Genomic DNA, 16224 nt, shown 5'->3' with positions numbered 1-16224 from the left:
CAGGCAATTAATTCCTCTTCATTTTGCAAAATCTTTACTACTCTCCTGCCCTCATCTTCCAGCTAATTGTGTTGGCAAAGAGAAAGAAAAAGGTTCTTCCTTTCACCTTTCAAAACCCTTTGTTTTCTTTCTCCACATTTCTCTATGTCTCTTTTAATTTGTACCGGGTATTATAATTTTTCTCCTCTCACCCATATCCCGTTAGTTTGCTGCACGCACTAAGCAGTTTGGACCGACTTTTGCTCCCATTTGCCCGGTGTCTTAGTTTAACCTCCCCCGTGCACGGATTCTTTCCCCCAAATTGCTTCGCCCGGCACCCGCTCCCGATTGCCCCGTGCTTCTTTTCAGCCTCTCCCGGGGGCTGTTTCTTCTCCTTAAACTGTTTTGCCGGGCTCCTGCTCCCGATTGCCCCCCTCCCGGTGCCTTTGTTCAAACTCCCCAGTACGTCCAGATTCTTCTCCCTAAACCACTTTGCCTGGCTTCAGCTCCCCATTGCCTCAAGCCTCTTTTCAGCCTCTCTCTGAAACCTGGAACGTAATGAAAGAAAAGCAGTAAGTACTCCGTGCCCTTTAGTTATCTCCCTTAGCCATCACCTTCCTCGCTTCCTGTGCTAAAGCGGGGGGGGAAAAAAGAAAAATGAAAAAAGAAAAAGACCATTGTGTTCAGTCCCCCGCACCCCTCCCTGAACTTCTCTGCTTTTCCAAAGTTAATTGCTATCTTTAATATCGAATGATCTGAAACATACATCTCTCTTATAGTACATTCCATAATTGCCTTCTTGGAAATAGATTTGTATCTATTCAGTTTGTGCTCCTTTCTCTCACCAGTGAACTCTCCAGCACTGCTTTATGTTGTGAAGGAGGAATCCTTCCTCCTTCCCCCCTTCCTGTAAAATGTCCAAATACTTTGCTTGTAAATAATTGTTTTTGGAATCTCTCTTCCGATCTGTCATACAATTCGAATTCTCTACTGAACGGTATTTTTTCTTAGGGATAGCGCCTTTATTGCTTGCTCTGGTCAATACCTTTAATTTAAAAAAAAAAAAAGTTTTATTAATATTTTAGTGGTTTGGCCGTTTTCTGTCATTATGATTGCTTCCCAAAAACAACACTCTCCCCCAAATACTTCTGTAACGAAAAGGTTTTTGTCTGTTGTTTTCTTTGCTGGCCACAGATTTTTAAGAATCTTATCTTTTCCCCTCCCTTTCTGAAATTTGGACTCAAACATTTTTCAATTACAATTTCAAAACATGTGTGTGCTTTATTTGATGTGAGATCAAAAACAGTTTAAATACAAGCTCTAATAGTGCTTCCTACATGCAAGATACCAACTAGACTAGTGTTAGAGGTGGGTGGGAGATAATCCAGACATTTCAAATTGCTTGAAAACAAGACAAGTGTATCATTTATGTTCTCATTTCCTTTAGCACATAATGTAAAATGTGGAAAACATTTAATGTTGAATAAACACCGTCCCTACCCACGGGGACACAAAGAAAGTCTGAAATCTCATTCTTGCTTTGAAACTGAATGTTACATTAAATCATACAATTTAGCCTTTGAAGGGAGTTTAGGGATGATTTAGTCAAAAGTTCAAATTTATGTATGAAGAAACTAAGACCCCAGAATCCATGGCCCAGAGGTCTCCAGCTTTTGAATTATATGATCTGAATTCTCTCTTTTTGGCTTAATATGTTCTGATGCATCATTTGTTGGAAAAGCTTATGTTCCTGTGGAGATATATATATATATATATATATGTTTAGTAGATTGAAATAACTAACACTTGGCTGCCAGAATCATGACCAAGGCAAATAAGGATTAAAAAAAAAAATTAAAAGAGAAATTCAATTAAATTGTATTGAGTGTTAATAAGCACCTGCTATATACAAGATTTTGTTTTAGGGACTGGGAAACATAAACAAAAACCAGTCTCTATCCTCAAGGAGCTTCTGTTCTACTGGGAGATAATATGTACAAAGCTATTGATGAATAGGAATATTTTGGTAGCAGGGCAACAACAGAAAAATCTACTGAGAAGGCAGTTTACATAATGTAAACAAGCATAAAAAGCGTTTAAATTTGACGGACATGTTACACTCAGTTCAGAGGCATTATCTCAGTCTTAAGAATAATTTGAGATTATTGTTAGGTTTATCCAAAAGTTAGACACTGTACTACTGATGGTTCTTTTCTCATCTAGCTTGCTTAATTCAGGGATGGACTAGAAATAATCTCCACACTGCTGCTGCTGCCTAGCTCTTGTAACCCCACTCCTTCTCAGTCTCTCAGGCTGACTGTCTTCCTCTTAAGAACTCTTAGCAATGATTTAAATGCTTTCAGGCTGAAAGATCATGATAGACCCAAATGTCTCAGGGCTAAGAGGATTTCTCAGAGACAGAATTGAAAAAGAAGTGCTTTCTAAGACTGGGAAACAGCCTGTACAAAGACAGAGATGGAAGAGTTGGACGACTGAGTTCAGAGTACCATATAACCTGCCACTTTGGTTGGAATATAACATGTGGTTAAGGGCCTAATGTGAAGAGTTCAATGTTCTTTATTTAGGCTTTGTTTTATCTCTAGAAAGCCACTGACTTTTTTTGGGAGGGGAGGGTGGAAAGGAGGGAAAAAGACATGGCTAGACATTTTTTTCTAAGAAATTTACTTAGTGGAAAATGGATTGGATAAGGAAAAGGTTGATGACAAAAGATAAAATAACAACAGCAAAAACAACAGTAATAAATATCTAGCATTTATATAGCACTTTAAGGTTTGCAAAGTGCTTTTCACTTTATTGTCTCATTTTATTCTCACAACAACTCTAGGTACTATTATTGTTCTCATTTTAAAATGAGGAAACCGAAGCAAACTGAGACTGTGATATTCCCAGAATTCCACAGCTATTTGTATCTAAGGATGGATTTGAATTCAGGTCTTCCTGACACCAGGGCTCTATCCACTGAACCACTTAGCAGCTTGTTGAGAAACCAGTTGTAAGAAAAATATTTGCATAAGAGAATCTGGCCAGTTTACTGAGGTTTTCAGGAAGAGGCCTTTGTATGGAACTTTGTGTATGTCCCCTATAATCCTGCTTTAATCATACCATATTAGGGGTGGTAAGTAGGACTTTTGGCCTGAGCAATTTGGAGCCCATTCACACATCACTGAGATGATTGAATGGTCCTGAATGACTTGACTGGATCAACCAATCTGACCCTGGAATAGGGAGATCAAAATCCCACCTAGAATGGCCTCTTTAACCTAGCCAAAAAAAAAAAAAATTACAATCTGAGAGGAAAAGACCCTCTCTGGCCAAAACAGTAACAATTGCTATTTACATTCACTCCAAGTCCATCAGGGCACAATGACCAATATATGTACCTCTGAACACCCTTCTAATTCTGAGATAATGAGGTTCTGTGTGACACAATTTTGAGGTTCTTAACTTTTTAATATATCTTTGACAGTCTAGTGGAGCCTATGGAACCTCTCAAACAATGTGATTAAGTGCATAAAGTGAAATACATATGTGGAAACTGTGGAAATATAATTATAAAATAATTTTTAAGTTTATGGGCCTTAGGATACCTGCACTGTATAACTGTTATTATAATATGTTGGGGACGCAGCATGAGATTGTAAAAAAAGAAAATCAGTGAACTTTGGTTCAAATCTTCTCTCCTTCACCTATGTGACTGGAGGTAAATCAACCTCTCTAAACCTCAATTTTCTTACCCATAAAATGAAAGGGTTGGATGAAATGGCCTCTTTGGTCTCTTCCAGAACAACTAGATAGCTCAGTGAATAAAGGCCTGAATCTGGAAAACCTGATTTTAAATATGGATTCAGATACTTACTATATAACCTTGGCATGTCACTTAGACCTGTTTGCCTCAGTTTCCTCAGATGTAAAATGAGCTACAGAAGGAAATGACAAAAACCACTCCAATATCTTTGCCAAGAAAACTCCAAATGGGGTCATGAAGAGTTGGACAGGACTGAAATGACTAAACAACAACAAAGAGCTTTCTTTTAAAGAAGTATGCCCTGTGAATCTATCTTCATAAGTACTAGAAAATTAAGCAATTAAGCCAAGGATTAGAACGCCCTTGCTGTCCAGCTGTTGCTTAGCCTGCTAATCTTAAGTCATATCTCAGGAATCATATGTTGTCTAAGTTGTTTTTGTCCTTGTTCATTTCATCATCTAGAATTACCCATCTGACACTTGCTAGGAGTACTTAGCAGCTTCATGAGAAACCCAAAGCAGATGTATTTTCCATTTTAAAAGGAAAGATATTTGAAAAGTTAGTCCTTCAGTAAATGCTATTTATGGGCAGCCAAGAACTCTAAGCAGGTCTTTTTTTTTTTTTTTTTTAATTTTGATTATCTTCTTAACAGTGAGGAGAAAATCACATCCATTGTGTTATCTACAATCTTTGGGTGTGTTGCTGCAGGGATTTGGAGAAAGGAACCTTAAAAATGATGTTCAACCCATCAGTCTTAGTGCTCTTTCTTTTTACCACCCTACCCTCTATCCTGCTGATTGAACCATGAATTCTAAAACCTCCATTTAAGAAGGGAATTCAGCTCAGAAAATCTCATTTCTCACCTTCTTAATTAGGGACTTCAATGACTTTTCCATTGCTCTAGATCTCTTATCCTATTTCTTCTCAGTTCCTTCTCACCCCCATTTTCAGCTTTCTTGTGTATCCCCATCACTTAGCACAGTGTCTTCCCTATACATAGTAAGTACTGGATAAATGTCTATCAATTGATTATTAATTAATTAAATCTTGATTTGTGTTGCAACTTCTTAGCTCTTCAAGGCAGAAATATTTAGAATGTTCATATCCATATCCTATAGAAAGCTGGCTGATAGCAAATAACCTTTCATTTCCCTTCCAGTTCTATATCTATTATATAGATATTTAATTTGGATATTTGATCTGCCAAGTAAATTTGGTGGTATTTTGTAGTGAAATGAAAGTTGAACTTAGAACCAAAAGATCTGAATTTAAACCCAGACTCTGCTACTTTCACCTGAGTAAGATGAAGAAGTAATCTAGCATCAATTTTCAAGTTCGCCCCATGTTGGGCGCCAATATGTAATGTGCTGTTGTCTCCAGAAACTGCCAATCGCTCTCTGGTCTAGAGGAGACTTGTTCTTCCTCCGGAGAGCGGCCTTAAGTCTGGCCCAGACAAGACTCTCTATCTCTGGGGTGCTGCCCTCTTTTATCCTCCCAGAGAATGGGCGTGGGATAACGCAAGGACTGCTCCACACTCTTTACGGATAGGCTTTAGCCCAGGTGTATTGAAGACTATAGTTGGGTAGTGGCAGGGGTGACAGTTCTGCAGGAAAAAAATGACCATACTAAAATAATCATATCATTTGGTATAAATTCTCAATTTATATGTGTAGTGTTGCCTATTGGACCCATTCCCAATGTGAGTAAGTTTTCAGAATACCCTCCTCCTCATGCCTCTGTATCTATTCTTCCTCGGCACTCATTTGTATAACATGTTTACTATTTTTGCCTTAATTCTGCTAACCTTTTTTTTGAGCTACTCTATTGTTGATGTGAATCTTAAATATTTCATATTCATTTCTCATATAAAAAACAAAAACAAAACCAATTTGCTCATGTTTAAACAGCTTGTCTATGCAAAGTTCCTTAAAACTGATCTTTGATATTGGCTTTTATATATTAAATTTTCTGTTAAGTTCAGATTTGGTTGATATTAAGTCCTGAAAACTTGCAAGTTCACTGAAGGTCCATTTTTTTCCTCATTTAAAATTATAGATAATTTTGCTGGATATGACATTTTTGGCCACAGGTCTTGTTCTTTTGATTGTCAGTAGATATGATTCCAGGGCCTGTGGTCTTTTATTGTAATTGCTAATAAGTCTTGTACAATTCTAATTGTAGGTCCAGTGTTTTTGAATTTTTTTTCTTGCTTCTTACAAAATTTTCTCTTTGCTTTGAAATTTGGCAATAATATTCCTGTGTGTTTTCCACAAAGATCTCTTTGAGATGGTGATCAGTGGATTTTTTTTTCCCTATTTGTACTTTCCCCTTATGTTCTATCACTCTAGGGCAATTTTCTTGGATTATTTTCCTGCATTATTGTGTGAAGATTCTCTTTTTGTTTACAACTTTCTATGAGTACAATTATTCTTATATTTTCTCTTCTTGATCTGTTGTCCAGATCTATCATGTTTCTTATAAGATGTTTCGCATTCTGTTCTATTTTTTCATTCTTTATAATCTGTTTTGTTATTTCTTAGTCTCTCACAGTTTCACTGGCTTCACCTTGCCCAATTATAATTTTCAAAGAATTATTTTCATTTTTGAGACACTGTACTTCCTTTTCTAGTTGGTTAACTTTTTCTTCATAATCTTGTTTTTCTTGGATGGTTTTAATTGTTTTTCTTTAGATTTTCCTCACTGTATCTCATTTGATTTTTGATTTCTTTTTTTTTTTTAATTTTTATTTTATTTTATAATTATAACATTTTTGACAGTATATATGCATGGGTAATTTTTTACAACATTATCCCTTGCACTTACTTCTATTCAGATTTTTTCCCTTCCTCCCCCAACCCCCTCCCCCAGATGGCAAGCAGTCTTATATATGTTAAATATATTACAGTATATTCTAGATACAATATATGTGTATAGAACCGAATTTTTTGTTGCACAGGAAGAATTGGATTCAGAAGGTAAAAATAACAGTTTACACTCATTTCCCAGTGTTCCTTTTCTGGATGTAGCTGGTTCTGTCCATGATTTCTTTTTTGAGTTCTTCCTTAAATTTTCTATGGACAGAGACCTCTTTGGGGTAGAAGCTTATTTTAATAAAGTGTCCTCCTCTGAAGATGAATCCCAGTCTTCCCTATTCCCATATGTTTCAATGGTGGAGTTCTTTCTACTTTGCCAGTTCATTTTCTCTTTAATAAGCAATATTAGTATAAGTACCTCCATTCCTGATGTGGGGGGAATGATGTTTCAAGCTTCCCTTCAGCTCTCCACTCTGATCAGGAACCTCTAAACAAGAGCTCCACACTCCTTCAAGTGCCCACCATCAGCAGGGTTCCCACCCCACTGCTTCTGCACTCACTAGGAGCTGGTTCCTACTTGCACAGGGCCGCTTCTCAGCAGCACAGTTGGGCTCAGCATTTCCAAACAGCCCAGGTTCAATCAGTCTTCCCAGACTCAAACCCCAACTCAACAAACAGTTCAGGAGCTGAAAGCTTCTGTGGTTCCTACCCATACCCAGCTAGCCCAAGGGTTCCCCACTTGATGTTTCTTCTGACCTAGCAGAGAGATATTTGTACTTCATACAGGTTAATCATCTATAGAAACTTTCTTCAGATCTTCTCAAGTTGTGTCAGGAGGACCCCTGTTTTGCCCCAAGTCGTCTTGATTTTTCACATCTATTTTTACCCTGAGGTGCAAATTTGTCCTCTTTGTGGGGAAAATCAGAAGAGCTTGAAATTTACCAACCTACTCTGACATCTTCCTGAGTCTTTCCCTAAAGCATAGTATTTTCACCTTTTCTTTTGTTTTTTATTTCTCACAGTTTTTCTCTTTTGCTCTGATTTTTCTTTCACATGACTAATATGGAAATATGTTTTAAATGATCATATATGTATAACCTATATGAAATTGTTTGCTGCCTTGGTGATGGGGGGGGGTGGATAAGAGAGAACGGGAGAAAAAAATTTGGAACACAAAATTTTATAAAAATGAAGGTTGAAAACTATCTTTACACATAATCAGAAAAATAAAATACTATTGATTTTTTTTAAAAAGACTGTACATTTAAAATACTTATAAAGATTATATCTAATGACATTAATGAAGTATTATAGATCAGACAAAATTTGGACCAATTTTTGAGCATAAAAAATAAGGAAAGGCACATTTTAGTTGATGCTTTTTATTGTTGTTATTGATTTTTTTGTCATGTACCAGCCCTTACTGGCACCCTGCCAAGGGCAGGTGTGCCCTCAGAAGACACAGATCAGGCACAGTGCTTCTGTTGAATCCAAATGTACAAACTTATTACTGGTTACTCCCTATGGTGCCGTCTGTGCTCAGACCACAAAGTAGTGCAGCAAAAATAATCATAGACATGAGATGCATGGGAGAGACACAGTGGAGACATAGCCTGCTGATTTGCCTTCCTGGAGGGGAGGAATAGCAGGAGACCATAAGAACTCATGTACAATCTAAAATGCCTCTTGAATGTTGCAACCAGCCTCCAAGGTCCTATCTGAAAAAGTCTTTTTGCTTCTCTTGAACTTTTTAAACCACTCCGCTTTACACTATTATAAAGGAGCTGGTCTAAAGGTCAATATGAGCAATGGTTATATTGTCTTCTCTGCTTAAATACATTGGCTCCACAAGATTTAGGAATGGAAGAAATACTTGGGCACTGTTCTCATACAAACAAACATACTTGCACCCTTCCTTTCTCCATAGTTCCTGTGAATTGCCTTTCCCACTGTGCTAACAAATTTGTTGAAATGAATATATTACTGTAAATCATATTTCCATTCCACAGGCCTCGGACCTGAAACAGAGTTAATACTCAGCCAGTAAATTGGCAAGAGAAAGTAAGTACTTTGAACACAGCAGATGAAAAAAGGAGGCACTGTTCATATGCTTTATTATTATTATCTGACACTTAGAGTTTTAAGGTTTGCAGGTACTTTGTATACATCATTATCTCTTTTGAGATATTGTTATTTACTTTATGTACATTATTACCTTTTTGAGATATTGTTATGCCCATTTTACGTATTAAGAAACATGAGTCTCAGAATATATCAAAAATGAGATTCAAATCTGTTTTCCTTACTCTAAGTTAACAGTATCTATTATGCCATTCTGCAAGGTCTGACTAAATTTGCTTAGATGTATGAACTTTTATTGATATCTTGTTTTTATGTCACCTACATTTCCCAATTTTTATTCCCTCATCTTCCCAAAAAGCAATCTTTTATAACAATGAATTTTTTAAAAGGTAGGGGAAACAGTTCAGAAAACCTAATCATATATTGAAAAAGCTAGAAATTATCTGGAATATTCTACAATCATAGTCCCCACTTCTACAAAGAAAAAGAGGGTTGCATGGAGACTTTTTAAAAAAGATAATTGGAATATTTGAGGTAGATGATTTTAGAAAGATTAGAGAATAACTGTTACATTAAAGCTAGGCAAAAGAAGTATAGAATTCAACTAAAACTCAACTCTTCTTTCCCTTAAAAAGTATAAACACAATTAAATTCCTATATAGAAGCTATCCAGGATATCAAGGAATATATTTTGATTTTTGTAAAGAATTTGTTATTCTCAGATCAATTTCTATGGGCTATCTCTCTTCACATGTAAATGGCTTTGCAATAAGAACATTATAATGTGATCTGGTCCACATATGTTATAGTTCATATAGGCCATTCAAAGTGACAAAGCTATTTTAAAATGGACAGATGGGTTTAACTCAAGTGCATAGAACCATTTAGAGTCATTAAGAACCAACATCGTTATCTAGAGATGCAATAAATGCAATTATCAAGTTAATTCTGACTTAAGCAAAATGAATGTGGGTAGGTGTTGGTAAATTTGATTTTAATTGCTTGAGCATATTATATAATGAATGGTTTGTAAAAATTAATAAGGGAAGTAGTGATCAATAAGAGCCCATTTAGATTCATATGTATTATTTTTTTGGAGGTGATTGGTGTTAAGTAACTTGCCTAGGATCACATAGCTACTAAATGTCTGAGACCCCATTTGTACTCAGGTCCTCTTGACTTTAAGGCTGATGCTCTATCTTCTGCTCATATATATTATTTAAATTAGCATGTAAGAGCCATTTGGAGTGTTTTCCCTCAATTTCCCACGTTATTTTAAGTCATATTGTTGGAGTAACCCAAAGATGTTGGGGTACTGAGACATGGATCGTGGTGACATCTCGGAAAGAATTCAGGCTCAAACCTCCTTATGTTTATTTGGTAATTTACTTGGGGTAAGGGGTAATGTATCCTGCAGGCTTCCTCCTTAAGGGAGACAGGGGGCAGCTAGGTGGCACAGTGAATGGAGCACCAGCCCTGAATTCAGGAGGATCCGAGTTCAAATCTGGTCTCAGACACTTAACACTTCCTAGCTGTGTGATCCTGGGCAAGTCACTTAACCCCAGCCTCAAAAAAAAAAAAAAAGGGAGACAGACAACCCAATAGAGAGAGAAGAGAAATTATATAGAGAAGGGAAAATAAGGAAAAGCAAAACAAAATGGGAATTGGCAGAGTAGAAAATTGGATCATTTCAGAGATTTGCACAAATTTGGACAATCTCAGAAAAATTCCCATGATTGGATTAAGATATGAACCAAAAGGGTAAAAGGATCTTTTGTTCCACTGAGGTCCATAAGAGAAAGTGATTATTGAAGTTTGGGGCAGCAGCTAGGTATGCATGAAAAGAGTAGAGTCCTTTTGTTCTAATGAAGAGGAGAGACACAGAGACACATAAAGAAAGTGACAGAATTATTAGGGCTGGGGCTGAGGTTGCAGCTTAAATTTCATCAGTATGCCAAAATGAAACACTCAAAAACATGAATCCTTTGGTCTTGGGAATAATATTTTTGTGACTTAGAAAAACAGCTATTTTTATTCTAAAGTTCATTCATTTGACAAGTTAATGCACCACTCTGCAAAAGATATATTGTGAAAGTCTATGGGAGATAGAGGGCATTGGATTTCAAATTAGAGGATCTGGTGCAAGTCTTTTGACACTATCTATATGACTGGACAAGCCTTTTAAACTCTGGACTTTGTATTCTTCGTAAAATGAGGATAACCTGTATGGCCCCTTGCATGTATAGATCTATAATCCAAATCATGCCAGAATAACTTCAAGACAACTAGATTGATCAGAAAAATTCTGATAGTGTATTTAAATTTCAGCAAGCATTTAACCAAATTTCTTGTACAGTGCTTGTGGAGAAGATAGAGATATATAGGCTAAAGAATAAGTCAATACATAGGGTTTGGGCTATTTCTTTAAAGTAAATGAGTTTTTAACCAGCATCTTGAAGGAAGTGATATCTGAATTGACAGAAAGAGGGAGAATTAATTTATCTAATAAATATATGAATTGATTCTTATGTAAAACTTCCCAGAATCAGAGGGGTAGAAGGGAAAGTAAAATAGGGGAAGCCATGCTAGAGGGGATTGTGGCCAACTACATTAAAATAATTAGAAGACTGCAGGAGATAGGAGAAAAGGTTGCCCACTAGTCTTGATTATAGTGCTTGATCCTATGTAGTTATGGGGTAAGGCTTTAAAAATGTGGGTGTCTAAGGGAGAAAATGTAGTCAGACCCACACATACACACACTCCTCTATGGAATTTCTTTGGCAGAGTCCTTGAAATTACCCACCCATAAAGGTATTAGGTGATGAGTTTCAGACCTTTCTAACCCTAAATCAGATAAAGGCTTAGGAAAAGAACAAAGTCTCCTAGGGAAAGAAAGTAAGTTTTTAAAATCATATTTAATCTTGGCCTGGGGCAATTGCTAGTTTCTGACTGTTAGTGACCCGTAGTGGCTTATAGTCTTACCTATGACTAAAGAGTTATTAGTCCTGCCTTATCTAGGAGAGACCTTTTTAGCTAACACATGGGCAGTTGGTAGCTAAGATGGCCAGGAGGAGATCTGAAGAGAGGAAGGTCAAGAGAAGGAATTTGGGCAGATACAAGATCAGAAAAAACACATGGCCCTAAGACCAGTGACACATCATCTAGAATAAAAGCCTAGCAGAGATCAATACCTAGTAGAAATTGTATGACATATTCACGTGTCCAGCAGTTCTAGAACCTGGCAGACATTTCACACTATATAAGATCAACAGAAAACCAGTCCAAGAAGAGATTATTGACCTCCCTAGAAGATAACAGAAATCTAACAGCTCTGAATGTTCACTACACTCTTCTCACCAATGCTATGTAAGACAGTATGCCCCAGGTTTATAGAGGGAATATTTTATTGATACTTTTCTTACCAAATTGTTTCATTAAATGTATCTGATTTGAAACGTATACTCTGAAAAGCTAGTAAAAACAAATAGATTGGTTGAGGCTTTTGGAAATGGTTAGTAGATGCAGTAAGGATCACTTACTATAGAAGATTTGTGTATCTCATGACTTTCTCATCCCCAACACTGTATTCCATTTACCTAAATGCAATAAAACTTTATGAATGCATACTCAGAGCAAAATTTGGCATTTAATAGACTATGTGATTGTAAGGGAAAAAGACAGGATGTGAGATAGACAAAGGCAACGTATGATAGAGAGTGCTGGACAGATCATAGACTTATTTTCTCCAAGCTGAAAATTTGCATTCAACTAGGTCCTCAAATCAAAGACTACCAGAAGAATGAATGTGAATAGATTAGATTGTTTCTCTGAGAGGAAACAGTTTGTTCCTAACTCAGAGGGTTGCCAACACAGTTGGCAACAGTGGAGCAGAAAAGGAGTGGACAGCTTTCACAGATTTGATGTACAGCACTACATTTGCTCATCTGCATCAGAATACTTGCAAATATCAAGACCAGTTTGATGAAAATGATAGGCAAATTCAGAAGCTGTTAAATGAAAAATAAGAACTCCAGAGGGTGTATCTATAGAATAATTCATGCATCTCTAAACAGGGAGCATTTGATTCCATCAAAAGTAAAGTACAATGGAAAAAACTTAGAGAGATGCAGGATTTTTGGCTCAGTTAGAAGGCAGATGAAATTCAGTTTTCTGCTGATAGTAACAATCTAAAGTGCTTTTATGATGTGCTAAAGGCTATTTATGGCTCAAAGACCTACAATGCATCTCAACTACTCAGTGCTGATGGAGCCACATTGATTAGGTATAAGAACATGATCCTTGAGAGATAGGATGAACACTTCTATAGTGTCTTCAACACACCATTATCAATCAATGCTGAAGCCCATTGGCCATTTACCTCAAGTTGAAATCAATCACTCCCTGGCTGAAGCACCTACTAAAGAAGAGGTTTGAAGGGGTTGAGGAATAGTTGATATTGCTGTGTTTGCTGCTTGAAAATTCTAGGAGAAATGCCAGGAGCAGAACAGAGGTCTGTATACAACATTTAGATTTGACCAAGGCCTTTGATACTGTCGTTCTTGAGGAGTCATGAAAAATTATGTCAAAATATGGTTGCCCAGAGAAGTTCCTCAGTATAGTACATCATTTTCATGATGGTATACTTGTTTGGGTTCTGGACGATGGGCAACACTCTCAAGCTTTCCCAGTTCCTGATGGAGTGAAACAAGACCTTGTGCTTGCTCCCATGCTCCCATGATGTTTTCAGCCATGTTATCAAACGCCATCAATGAGAACAAATAAGGCATCAAAGTTAACTACTGATTGATGGCAAATTATTCAACTTGACAAGGCTACAAGCCAAAACTAAAGTGGAGGCAGTGTTGGTGCAGGATTTTTTTGTGTGCAGATGATTGTGCAGCCTCCAAAGTAAAGAGGCAACAATGCATGGATCAGTTCTCTGCTGCTCGTGCTAATTTTGACCTAACAATTAATACTAAGAAAAAAACACAGGTTCTCCATCAACCAACCGCACAGCATCCATCCATATATGCAACCATTGATTACAGCAACTAGAGAGGTTTTGAAGGTTGTGGATAAGTTTGCTTCCCTTGGCAGTATGTTTTCCAGGGATATACTCATGAATAATGAGACTGACACACCTCCAAGCTAGCTCAGTGCTTGGGAGATTGAAGAAAAGTGTGGGAAAGGAGAGATTAAATGGCTGTACTATTGCCAAAAAGATTGTTATATGGAGAACTCACGCAGGGCAAGTGCTCACAGAGTGGTCAGAAAAAGTGATAACCCTCAAGATATCTCTTAACAACTTTAGAATTAATTGCATGACATAGGAGACATCTACCCAGAATGGCTTGCCCTCATCAGAGAAAGTGTTGTACTCTAACAGCAAAGTAGAATTAGCTCAAAAGAAACATGAGATGGGCAAAGTTAGAGAATCCACCCCAAATGTTCATAGAAACTATTTGTATCCAACCTGTGGCAGAGCATTCTGAGCAGCTACAACTGGACACCGTTAATTTGACTCTAACATGTCATTTTGTCATCTTTGAGAGTGAAGGACAACAACCAATCAACAGTTTCTTGAACCTGAAGTACCATTTCTTGGAGACCCACATGAAAAAGAAGGTGGCCCAATATTCAACACATCCAAAAAGGATTATGACAGTTTTTTCCTTAATGAAACTTGGATACCCAAATACAGGTCTTTATATTCTGAGAGTACTTAATTGCTTTGAATAGAGAGGGGGGAGTAGGGAATAGGGAGTGTAGGTAGGAGGGGAGATATAGAATGTAGTCTTCGTACAAAAAATGATGGAAGCAGATTCTGGTTGTAAAATTATTTCTATGACTATTTTAGTGCTTAGAGATTTTTATGAAACATTCAAGGATTCTAAAGGGAGTTCAGGATTTGTTCCTGTGTTTGAGTACTATGTGTGAACTATGCTGAGAAAGCTAGGTTGATTGATTGGGTAGGTGGACCCATAATTGGCTCATAGTGCTCATCCCATTAAGGATAGATTGACTTTTGCCATTCTTTGCTTGAATGGTGCCCCATTGTACTATTCACCACCACACCCAATAGTTATTACTTTGTACATCATAAAAGCTTAATAAATGTTGTAGTTACAATCCACTTATGACATGCAAAAGCAGGAAAATAGAAATGAGAAAGATGTGTGTAAGGAATCATAAGAAAAAAAAAAGTTTGGCTGAAATAGCTTCATTCTTGCATGAACTGCCTCAGGACTTAGCATAACCAGAAAACACATACATATTCTTAGGATGATCTTGTTTCTTAGTATTTTTCCCCCTTTATACCTACAATTTGCCTTCAGAAGCAACAACATGTTCATTTTATTCATTTTGTAAAAGCAGCCACCCTTGGGTTGAAAAACCACACGTTCCAAGTTTTTTCCCACTCAACCAAGTGTTTCTGATTGCCTGGGCCTCTGGTACCAAGTCTTTAGAGGATAACTATCCAAATTCTAGTGTGAGCTAATGAAGCTGGTGACAGCTTTATCTCAAGTGGCAGCGCCCTGTGTTTTGGGAGCATTAAGTTCTACTCTCTGAACCATATGTGTGCATTTGATTTGGCTGATGGCTGTGTGTCCTGCATATGACTAGGCTCATTATGTGCTTTACTCTAAATAGATATTGCAATATAACCTTCCAGGTCTTAATTAATGTTACAGTGAAGGTTCTTTTTCTATATGAGGTATACAGATGACCAGAGAGCTCCCTTCCAAATTCTACAACTCTTTGATTCAATAATTGGTATCAACATTGGTGTTACATTCCACAAACTTCCTCACACAAGATGCCATTTCTAATATGGAAATTCTTTTAAAATGCCTTAAAGTTAAATGGTCAAACTTAATTTACTATAGTAATGTGTGCTGAAAATTTCTATTAACTAATCAAGTAGGGATAATAAATGACAGCAAGATACGTTGCACCCACTGAGGATTTAAAGACGCTAAAATTCTAAAAATTAAGTTGGCAATGACAAATGTAAATTGATCTCCTCTGCTGGGTCTCTATATTTTTAAAGGTTCTTCATTCAATATAACCTGAATAAAATAAGCATATGGGATAGTGACATCTATTGACATTTTATGCCCTTTAAATAGTGATGGATCAATGTTCAAGCAGTTGTGAACAATATGGTTTAGTTTTTTGGTTGAGTTTTGGGGGATATTTTGAAATCTCTATTTGTAGGATAGGAATGTTACCCTGGGCAACGAGGTGACATTGTGGATAGAATGCTGGATGTGGAGTAAGGAAGATAGCTTCCTTAGTTCAAATCCAGCCTCAGACACTTAATAGTTGAATGACTGTGGACAATCACTTAACCCTATTTGCCTCAATTTTCTCATATATAAAATAAGTTAGAGAAAGAAATAACAAACTACTCCAGCATCTTTGCCAAGAAAACTCCAAATGGGACCCCAAAGAGTTGAATGTGACTGAAACAACTGAACAATTACAATATATCATCCTCTTTCTTGTAAATATATTCTTGTAAACATATGCTATCTTTGTCTCTAATTCTCTCTGCTTGTATCTGTCTCTAATTCTCTTTAT

The 16224-nt window shown here is 36.9% G+C and overlaps 1 long non-coding RNA gene across 1 annotated transcript in view; it reads left to right on the top strand.

Moving 5' to 3' along the window:
• The first annotated feature begins 335 nt into the window (after window positions 1–335).
• Window positions 336–16224, top strand: part of LOC141554846 (uncharacterized) — a 118949-nt gene continuing 103060 nt past the window's right edge. The window contains exon 1 of the long non-coding RNA XR_012485982.1: window positions 336–551. This is a non-coding gene — a long non-coding RNA (uncharacterized LOC141554846). The remainder of the gene's footprint in view (window positions 552–16224) is intronic.

Source organism: Sminthopsis crassicaudata, chromosome 1 (genome assembly GCF_048593235.1).
Source record: "Sminthopsis crassicaudata isolate SCR6 chromosome 1, ASM4859323v1, whole genome shotgun sequence".
Lineage (NCBI taxonomy): Eukaryota > Metazoa > Chordata > Mammalia > Dasyuromorphia > Dasyuridae > Sminthopsis > Sminthopsis crassicaudata.
This window is presented reverse-complemented; position numbering and strand designations above follow the sequence as displayed.